Source organism: Polistes canadensis, unplaced genomic scaffold (genome assembly GCF_001313835.1).
Source record: "Polistes canadensis isolate GaletaPanama2010 unplaced genomic scaffold, ASM131383v1 scaffold_31, whole genome shotgun sequence".
NCBI lineage: Eukaryota > Metazoa > Arthropoda > Insecta > Hymenoptera > Vespidae > Polistes > Polistes canadensis.
Genome location: NW_014569578.1, coordinates 193,057 through 204,440, shown reverse-complemented (window position 1 = coordinate 204,440; position 11,384 = coordinate 193,057).

Sequence of the window (11,384 nt, the reverse complement as noted above, 5' to 3'; positions counted from 1 at the left end):
AGACATCTTTTGTACGACCCCACTTCAGCTACTTCATAATTGTATCAATTGTCTTACGAGCTTCTCTTCTTCCCTCTCCTTCTTTCTTTTTCGAGTTTATCTCTCCCGACCGTTATATATCGAGAAAAGTGAATGGTCTTGTCTCAATTCTCCCTTTTTTCTTCTCCTCCCTTCGTACCTATCTTTCTCTACCTCTCTTTTTCTAGCCCTTCTTACAGAACACGACCATCAGGGTGATCCCTTTTGTTACTCGCCTGATCGAAAAATAAAAATTTTCTAACCGGATGAGAGTTTGACCTGAATCTTTTTGTTGAAGAAAATGAAGAGGGGTAAGAGTAGAGAGGTGGTACGAAGAGAACAGGGGGTTAAGGGGTACCGGTAAGCGCACAATGATCTCGTCGTGATTTGCATATGTGGACGTCCAACGTATGGCATGTGGCTCATCCGAAGGTCACTTCTGTTATTTACAAGGGCTTCTGTTAGACGCGAAGACCTCCGAGGAAGGAGATACCAAATAAAGGAAGAAGAAAGAAAATTAAATTTCATCCGACTCGACGAAGGGTTATGTCTTTCGTTCTTTCTCTTATTCTTTTTCTACTTCCTCTCAATGAGAAAGAAAAAGAGAACGAGACAGAGGATAAGGGGGGAAAGAAGAGTACGAAAAGTTGGTAGGTAGGTAGGTAGGACGGTTTGAAGTCTGGACAAGGGGGATGAAACCGTTTCTTCTTTCGTTCGTCTATCTCCCTGCATTTTCGGCTACCCTACCTATTCGGATAATTATAATAATAAGAGAACGACCGGTTGACCATCGGGCGACCTGAGAAGGGATAAAACAATCGAGTCTGATTTTTTGTCCTGACAGCTGCGTGTGCGATCATCTACATGGTTCACGACCTCGAGGTTGTCGATAGACGAGGAATTTATCCTGGCCCTGACGCAACCCTTTCTCGACAACCATTTCTATTCGTGAAATAAACGTCGAAACTTTTACTCTCTAGCGTTATTTTTTCGATGATAAGAAGAACAAAACGAGAAGAAAAAGGAAGAGAGAAGCGTAAGGTAAAATGAGGTAGAATACCATGAGGTGGTGGGAGGGGGACACTTGGCTAGTCGCCTAATGATCGCTTGGCGGAGTAGAAAGGAAAGAGAGAAGATCGAGACGGGAGGTGGGTAAAGGTGGAAGAGGTCAATAGCTGATGTCCTGGGTAATTAGTAAAAACAAAGGATCTGGCCACGGGAGGAGTCGGGAGAGGAGGAAGTGGGAAATGGCCGTTTGAGAGGAACATGAGAGACGGACTAAAAGCAAAAGAGAGAAAGAAAGAGAAAGAGAGAGAGGGAGAGAAGATGGGACAACGCCGAGCGCCGAGATAAAATCTAAATGAGAAAGTAATCCCTCGGCTGGTGACACGGAGAAGAGAAGAAGTCCGGGAAAGAGTCTACTAGAAGGAAAACGAAAATGAAGAAAATAGAAGAAAGGGAAGAGAAACCGAGTCGTGAGAAAGGATACTCCGATGACTTTAACGTTGAAGTGTACATTCGTTAGAGACATTCGTCGTTCGTAAGCAAATGGCCGTTTGATCCTAACGCATAAACCGTTGTAGGCTTGAACTTTGACTAACCTTACTCAACACCTATCGAGCACACGAGGCCACACGCACGCAAATTACACCCCCGACATCGCGTTTACCTACCCCATTTATTTTGGCAAGTCTAGGTTTACCTGCTATCGATCTAGAGGCAAAGAGAATATACTATAATAACTGGATTCTCACGATTCCGACTTCCTCCCTCGTGCGAACTTATTCCGTTTCGAGTTTTCTCACACCCCTCCCCCGCCGCCCCCACCCCACCCCCTTCTCGTCAAAGAATAAGCCGGCGAAGTAATCAAATGAAAACAAAAATCGAGCTCGGCCGACCTCTCACGGTTGGTAGAAAAGTAGAAGAAGTAGAATAAGAAACTTACCACAGCCAAGTTTTACCTTTTTCCCCGCAATTTGCGGCCGATTCATCTTCCACTCCGACTCGTTCCTCGAGATACTTTTTACCCCCTCAATCCCTTTTCTCGGGAAAAATAAGAATTATCTTAGAAGTATCAACCCCGTGGCCACACTTTTCCCTCTTATATTTTTTTTACCTCGAGAAAAAAAAATATACTTCAATTCCAAGCGAATACGTATATTTGATTAAAAAATTATTCCATATCTAATTATTCCATTGGTCTATCAATTTTAATAATTCGTTCGAGTTGAAATTCTTGAAGAAGAAGAAAAAGCAAGAAGCAAGTAAAACGAGAAATAAAGTAACTGCCGTATTCTTAGCACGCGATGCGGTCTAATCGATCCTTGCGATCATCGCTGACCATCAAGGATGACCTACATTTTTAGATAGTCCATAATATTGATTTTCGAAAGATTTACAAAAAAAATATAGAATTGAAAATTTAGATGAAACTTTGTCAATCTTTTTCTGTGCGTAAGGTGATCTTTGAGAATAATAATAGATCGAGGATAATCCGCGTGACCGTGCCGCGTCTAAAGCATACGTCCATGCACACCATGTACATAACACATGAACAATCGGAAGAGCCGGGGAACCGACGACCACCGTGGCATATGTTATGACCTCCCGACTGCTTGAGAGCAGCTGCAGCTTCATACCCGAGATATCGTGACTAACTACGCGCAAGGTGTTTTTCTCTTTTTCATTTCTTAAAACTGACAAGAAAAAGTCAATACGTACGACGAATGTAAACAAAAATATTATGTCCTTTTAAAAGTTTTTCTTTTTCTTTTTTTTTCAAGATGTTTTTTTACATATACGACATTTTCCATTTCATTGTATTATCTACCCTATAGAACATAATTGATCATATATAACACAATAAAATAACGTAAGATCAAAAATACTTGTACATAGAAATTTTTGTTTAACGATTCGATAGAGAAAGAAAGATACCACAAAATGACAAACTTATTCTTATCAAAAATTCGTCTAAAATAAATTTCGATATCTTTTAATTCGTTTGCGAAATATAAAAGGATGTTCTTAATGCACGTTTCCAACGGATATCCTTAATTATCGTATTAGAGTATAAAATTTGCGTGTTGCCGACTCGAAATGTGATTTTTAGTCTTTTTTCCGTCGATTGCGGTTTGCTGGCCCCATTTCGACTCGAGGTCGTCAACTACGAAGCTTATTGTTCGAGCTTCTTCCTTTTGTCCCCACGTGTCTGTTCTGTTTTGCGAAGCGAAACAAAAGGCCCGCGTAGTGGTGAAAAAAAAAAAAAGAGAGCGAGAGGACTTAAGGGGTGGTATTGTCCGCGAAACGTTTATGAAGAATACGAGACTGAACGATTTTTCTATAGAGAACAACTGAAAGACGTACGAATTAATATTTGTTTCAATATTTTTTTGTTTTTTTTTTTCTTCAAGAGAAAAATCTTTACCTTTAAAGGTAAGGTTTGTGAAGATGAGTTACTGAAAATCCGGTAATATTTCACATTTCGCGGTGTAAACAGTGCCGCGGTCCAAGTTCCCTCCTCTTATCGCAAACGCCATAGCGACGAAGCTACTTATAATGAAATTTTCGCGACGAAGAAAGTTTTAAAAGTGCAAAAGTGCGCGAGGACAAAAGAGGTACGGCGGGGTAAGCCGAGAAGGCCGGCAGAGCGGACAAGATTTAGGAGACTCATAAATTGGGACGATGTCCCAGCGGCAGGAGGATCTTGAAGAGATTAGATACGTAATTCTGAATCTCTGTTTCTCTCTCTCTATCTCCCTATCTCTCTCTTTTTTAAGATCGACTTTGTGACAACAAATTGTTCCTTTATCTTTTTTACTCTTTTGTTTATAGTTTAATTCAATTTTTAAGCTAACATCATTGTATAGAGAGAAATTTGTTGAAAATTCTTTTTACGTTCCTTGTAGTAGGCACGTTTATCCTCTCGTCAAAAGTAAAAGTTCGATTAAAAATACAATAAACCCTAACGAAACGTACGAATTCTTCGGACGAACCGGCTTGATTTACATATCTACGTACGTATTCTCGTTTCCGATGTCGGCAGACATAACGAAGGAGTACCGCGACGCTCGTGTTTTTAATTGAAAGCAAAGTCTGTGGATTTTTAATTAAGAAAATTCAAGATCAACCTACAGCGGCCCGGCCATCCATTTAACCATCCATCTATCGAGTACTGCCTGCTTCTCAGAGGCTCCTCAAACAGTTTTATAATTGATTTCATTTTCATTTATTTTAACACGAACCCCCATGCCTGCCTCTCGTACCTCTCACCCTCCACCCTTCGAGTCCTTCGTTGGTGCCTTGGGAAGACATTACCTCCTCACCTCCAAACCCCTTCCCCCACCTCCTCCCCCTCCCCCTCTCCCACTTCCTCTCACTTCGACGCTCGACCTCATGCCGCAATCAATTTAATGTTTTAATTAAGAGAGTATCCGTGAAAAATTAGATTTTAATCGGATCGCACCTCTTTCTCTGTGCCGGCTCCACTTTTCACCCCTACCACATTTATTTCCGGCGAGCTATGTTTTAATAAATAATTTCAATTGCTCTAACTCCTTCCGATATCGAGCGTTAATTAATGGCTAGTCGTCGATACGTCGTCCATCTACATCGATGCATCGATCTTACTTTGAAGAATTACTTTGAGAATTGTGTATTACTTTTTTTTTCTTCCTCAATCTTAAACCAAATTTTTTCCTTTCAATAGTTCCTCGATACTTAAAGTATACGAATATATGTAAAATTTAATAATATAAAAATCAATTATTTTATAGACGTGTAGCATAAACTAATAAATCAAATGAAAAACAAAAAAGAAATGTTTCGAAACTGTGTGCGATTCAATTTAGATGAAACGAATCATACAAATAAAAAAGAATAGATAGTATAGAATAGAAAAGGATAGAAAAAGATTATAATAATAACAATAGTTATAATAATAATCATTAGACGACGATTCTTCATACGTAATTCTCGATACACGAGAGACATCGTTACTTGGCAAAAGTTCGAATTTTAATCATCCATCTCTCTTAGTTGTATTTCTCTCTCCCCATTTTCACGAAAAAAGCTTCATCCTCCATTTGAAAAGTTTATTCTTGCACGGTTACCGAATTGTGCAACAAGGAGGCATTGACGTGGGTCGTCGATGCAATGTTCTAAACATCGAGATCATTTCTGTTCCGCTATAAAACTGATTTCCATCGATGACTAAAACCAGGGTCCGCCTATGCGTTAAATTAAGAATACTAACAAATAATTCTTTCAAGGATGAACGCGTTTTATTTATTCGACAAAAATAAAACTATTTAGTATTCTTTCGAACTCTTTTATATCGACCATATCGGTTAATTCGAATCATTTATACGAATTGAATTTTATCAAATAGATATACTTGTTTGTCATCATTCGAAGTACAGTCAAAGTACTCGTTAAAACAATCTCTGGTTGACACGCGAGTCGTGAGATCGATGAACACGTACAAAGTCGTGTACGAAAATTGCTTACGAAACGCAAAATCCAAAGTACGCTGGTACGGCCGGCGCCGATCTAAAAAAGAAAAAGGCTAGGAGAGAGAAGGTCCACCATTTTCCGAAGCTATTCTAGAGTCTTATGCAACAACTAACCGATGCATTTGGCCGGGCAAAGCTTTATGGCCGAAGCTCGCACGCGCAAAAATGTTTGTTTTAACTCTGGTGCCGCCTTCCTCCTCTACCACACCCTTTCCCTCTTCCCTTTCTCACCCCTCGCTCTTTTTCTCTCTTTCTATCTTGAAAATATCTGTTTCTTTCTTACTCGTTCTATTCATTCTGTTCCCTAGCCTTGAATTAGTCAGAATGTTAGAAAATTTGTAAAGTTAGAGTTTCCGCTAATCCCCTTCCCTTTCTTCTTTCGTTCTCTTACGAGTGGAAAAGTTTCTAAAGAGCAACATCGATTTCGATTCTAAATTTTTCCTTTTCGCAATATCACGAACGCTATCATAAATATAAATCAGATTGATAGTCGTTGAAAATTGAGGTATCAGTCTAATCGCATCAGGATTGTGTTTATGCGTATACTTAACTGAAGACTCTCTTACCATTAAGCATTTGAGGCTTAAAATCTCTAATGTAAGAACAAATAATACTAGTTTGGTAAGCCCTTTTAAACTGTTTTCATGTGCTCGTGTAAGAAATTTTTGTAATCGTTCCAATTATTTCAAGAAAAAAGGCTAAAAGATTTTTTGAATATGGTCTCAATACAGATTTTTTCTTATTAATAATAATTCATTTTAATAATAAATGGAGAACCAGTAGGTATATGCGAATACACGGAAATCCATTACTTTCAAGATTTTTAGTATGATTTTGTAGATAAAAAGAAAAACAGTAGAAACTTTATGCAACCATTTTAGATGATAACCTAATCACAAAAATAAAAGAAAACCATTTAAGTTAGTTCTCTTTTTTGAATGAAACTAACAAACTATACAAACTATAAGACTATATTAACAAACTATAGGACAAAAATGAAATTGTAATATTATTTTCTAAGGGTAATCAGAATTTACCTTCTTTCCCTTACACGTTATTACTTATTCTATAAATGAAAATTATTATTGACAATATATTATTGTTTATTTGTTTCTTAATAAAATTAAAAAAGGAAAAAGTATGATAAATAGGAGGAAGAATGACGAAAATGTTTCGTATCTTCCTCTTAATGAACAGTCACGATGCTTTTAAGATCGTTTCCATTTACGAATCGTGGGACTAAACAACGCGCATTACTCTATTCTCAGTTCTCTCTCTCTCTCTCTCTCTCTCTCTCTCTCTCTCTTTTAGGTTTGCTAATGGAAATCATCTTAAAAAGTTGGCCCATGCCCGAGGGAAGAGAGACATCGTACAAAAATCTTGAAATCTTACGGCGTATTTTGGCAAAAGTATTCCCGCAGGATCTCCTGTAAGATTTTGAAAGAGAAGGAGTAGCACCGAGGGAGAAGAAATATAATAAAGAAAGACGAGAAAGAAACAAAGAATAAAAAAAAATCTCACTCTCACGCCATATTTTTCACCCTCCATTTTTACGCCATCTTTCACTCGACTACCCAATCCACCCTCTCTCATTCTATCTTTTTCTCTCTCACGTACTTTCAGTTAGTTTGTCTTTGTCTCATTCGCTGTCCGTCCTTTTGGAAGCGTCTCCCTTTTCCCTGTTTCTCATCCCCTCCAAATTCTCTCCGTTTCCCTCTCTCTCTCTCTCCCACTCTCTCTCTCTCTCTCTCTCTCCTCTGTTTCTCGCATTCTCCTGTCTCCTAACCTTCCCTTCTCCATCCATCTCGCGTTTCATCTTCGTCCGTCACAGTATTTCTCTTCGTTTGTTTTGATCAATACAAACGATTGGAATAGTTTCGATTCCAACCATTGATTTCTTTATCTTTGATCATTTATTTTTTAACATCCCTCAGATGATATAGGAATTTTGGTGTAGAAATAATATGAATATTATTTTAAGATATAATCCAAAGATTACTAAACATAGAAAAATGTTCTTATCTTTTTATAGGGGAAATCAAAAAGGCGAATATTTTGAGCCGCGTTAGTAATTTAACTAATATTTTATCTTTTATTTTATACGATAATAGAATAAGAATTATACGTTGATTTCTTCTAACATATACTTTTAAGAAAATAAAACGACATTACTACTGTCGTATTTTCTTTTGAATAGATATTTCGCCGATCGATATAAGCTAAGCCATCTTTCCTAATTATAATAATAATAATAATAATAATAATAATAATAATAATAGTAATAGTAATAGTATTAATAATAATAATAATAATGATACCATTAATAATAATAATAGTAAAATATCTGTTTATGTGCATAAACGTTACAACTTATACGCGCACTTGTTCGATTTATTCGTATTGAATTTCGAATGAATGTATTATCTGAAAGGCGATCAATTATTTCGCTACACCTCTAATTAATCTGTTGCCTTCTACCTCCTTTTATGAAATTTTCAAGCCCTCTCTGTGTACTTATGCCCGTTGTTGCGTGAAAATATTGCTCGTTGTGATGATTAAACAAGCAAACGCGAAGTATGGAGAGAAGGAAATAGAGAAAAAGAGAAAGATAACAGATTTTCCGTAGCCGATAATAAAAGCATCGATATCTAAGTATTTCTTTTAATCTTATAACCAAAAACAAAATAGTAAACGAAACAAAAAAAAGAAATGGGAAAAGTATATGACGAGTATATAACTCAGAATACAAATAAATTTCTTTGGCTGAGATTCGATGAAAAAAAATCATCTTACGGGACTGACTCTGGGTGTCGTTTCGCAGCAGCCGTGGTTTACGAAGTAATTATTTTTCCAGCCCCTCATTCTCGATCTTTTTACCGTTCCTCCCTCTCGTCCTTCGCTTTTTGTAGATCCCTTTAGAGGTTTTTAACGTCCCTACAAGCCCTTCGTATTTTTCTCTTTCCTCTGTCTTCCTTGGAAGAACGACATCGAAAAGAAGCTAGCCAGATATGAGGGTGGCGGCTCCAAGAGAATTCACCCTTATGCGAGCTTGAATTTCTCGCGTAACGTCGAACGGGAGAAAAGAAATTAGCGAAATTAAACGACGCACCGCGCAGTTCGACCGATTCGAAAAGAAGGGCTGAAGAATATTCCCCCTTTTCTCTTACTTCGTTCTGAAAAACAGAACGGACTATTTGTGATTAATTATTCGAACGGTAAAAGAAAGCCAGTAAGATAAACGAGGGTTGAATCTTACAGAAGAATAAGGTTTTATCAAGCTATCAAACAGTACGTCGTTTTTTTTTCCCGAATTTTTCACCTTTCTTATATTTAAGTTAAACAAACAATTTAAGTAGTTTTATGTACTCATAGATGATGATGATGATGATGATGATACTTATAAATACAATAATTATTAAACGAGAGTGAAAATTCATTCACGTGTTTTTTTTTAATCAAAATTTACTTAGAAACAAATTCTGAGAATTATTTGGCATGATTCAATTATAATGGAAAATTATAGAAGAATAAGAAAAACGGGAATATGGATTGATGGAGGAAGTGATGCTACCGATTTTACGCTGCTCGTCGTCCATGCCTATTTATTAAAATCTAGATTGAAAGTGACGGGGTTTTCGTAAATGAAATTAATCTGTCGATGCGTACCGTGCGTCCATTTAATATCCATCACGCGTTCATCACTGCAGAAACGATCCAACGATGTGTCTTCGCACTCTTTCTCTCTTTCCTTTTTCCTTCCTTCCCTCTTTCTTTCTCTCTCCCTCTCTAACCCACGCGTATCGTTCCTCTTCGTCCATTGAATGTTTTCAGCTAAGATCCTTATTTTTTTACTTTTAAAACACGGTACAACTTACGATTACGGCGATCACGAAAATTACGGAAAAATGGTGATCGATCGATGAGAAATTTTGAGCGTAACATCTTAATACTGCGCGCGTCCGTCGAAAACTGACCCTGCAGCTGGCCTCCTTAAAAAAGGGGGTGTAAGGATTTTAAGAGAGGGAAAGGTATGGCACGGGGACCACCAGGACACGAAACTTGATGGTGGGGGGCTAGAGAAAGGGGCGAGAACCTTGATGTCCACCATTCTATTATCTCTTTTTTTTTCTTGTTACTTTTTATTCTTTCTCTCTCTCTCTCCTCGTCCTGTTAATCCACACGTCAACATATTGCCTGTCCTGTTTTCCCTTTCCAACGATCTGCAGGACGCATTGTGAAACTCAGGTAGGCTAGACTAGTTTTGGGGATCGTATTTAAGGGTTGCTCGCGGATAGTATCCATGAAAGGATGGGTAGAGATAGATTCTATTATATATAATTTAACAAATTTTTTAAATATATAAATTATCATTTTAATTATTATATTTTACTTAAATTGTAAATATATACATAATATGAAATACATTAAGAATTTGTATCAAATGGTTTGATTGATAGATCGAGTGATCGAGCGATGTCATTTTACTCGAAGTAGTACGTTGATCTTCTCAAACATTGAATAAATGTATTTTGCAAGACGACCGAAATATACAATAGGTATGGATAGATCTATAAATAAGTAGTTATTTACACGAATACGAGTAGGTACTTGTTCGTTCGCGGTCCGTCCTTTATCATCGTTATGTACGATCGCGAAAATACATATTGTTTTGAAGAAACTCGTCAGTGTGTGAGAGAGAGAGAGAGAAGAGGATTACAACCATTTCCGTTCCATTGCAACGTTCCTCTGTAGTTCTGTTCTCTCTCTCTCTCACACACGTTCTCTCTTTCTCTCTCTTTCTCGGAGCCAGTAGCTTCCCCTCCCCGCCAGCCATCTTTCTGGCACCTATTCGATCGATCGTTCCGTAGGACCCTGCCATGGGTCGTGCCTATTGGTCGATCCTCGACATCTCATGTCGGTTTTCGAGTTAGTAACGACGACACTCCGACGCATTCCAGGAGGGAGATCTACGGTTGCAACAAGACGGCCGGCAAGACGAAGCAACGTGAAGGTATCAATGAAGATAAAAGCAATCTGCTTCGTAGGACGTTTCACTGGTAAGCGAAAAGTAAAGAAAAGAAAAAAAAAAAGAAAAGACAAGAAGAGGCGGGAAGAAAAAAAATATGAAATGTACAAATAAGAGTAATGAAAAGAGCTTTTCCGGTTTTCGTCGTACGAGTATACACCGTCGTCGCAGCCATATTCCTCCAATCCACGCGGTTTTTGTGCTCGGAGTAGTTAGTTTTGCGTAGCAAAAAGCGTACTCGTTCTGCAAGCAAGGAATATTAATAGTTTGTTAGATCAGATAATAGTTTGTTAGATTAGAAATTAGAGGAAGACATTGTTCGGGATAGATACGAGAATACGAAAAGATCAATTAATCGATCGATCGATCTATCGATTGATCATTGATTTCAATGATCACGCAAGGTTATTTGAAATTTATTATCAACGGTTCGTATCTATCCTGAACGACAGGAAAGCGATAGCGCGGGAATTATAAGTACTAGCAAGGTTATGAAGTGTCATTTTCTCTATAATCTCACCTTGGAAGTTAAGAGCGTCGTCCCAACTCGTTGGCTCGTCGTTATTCAAACGTTTGCGTCTATCCTCGTAGTTATCCTAATAATCATCGGTGTCATCATTATCAATGTTGTTACCGTTGTCATCATTGCCATCATCATCGTCACTATCATCATCATCATCGTCGTCGTCGTCGTCATCGTCATCATCATCCTCCTCCTCATCTTTGTTATCCTCAAACTCGACGAGCCTGTGTTTGGTTGGGTGCATTCGATGATTTTCCCAGAGTCTTCTTTCTCTCTCCACTTTTTATCCCGTTAAGGTTGCTAA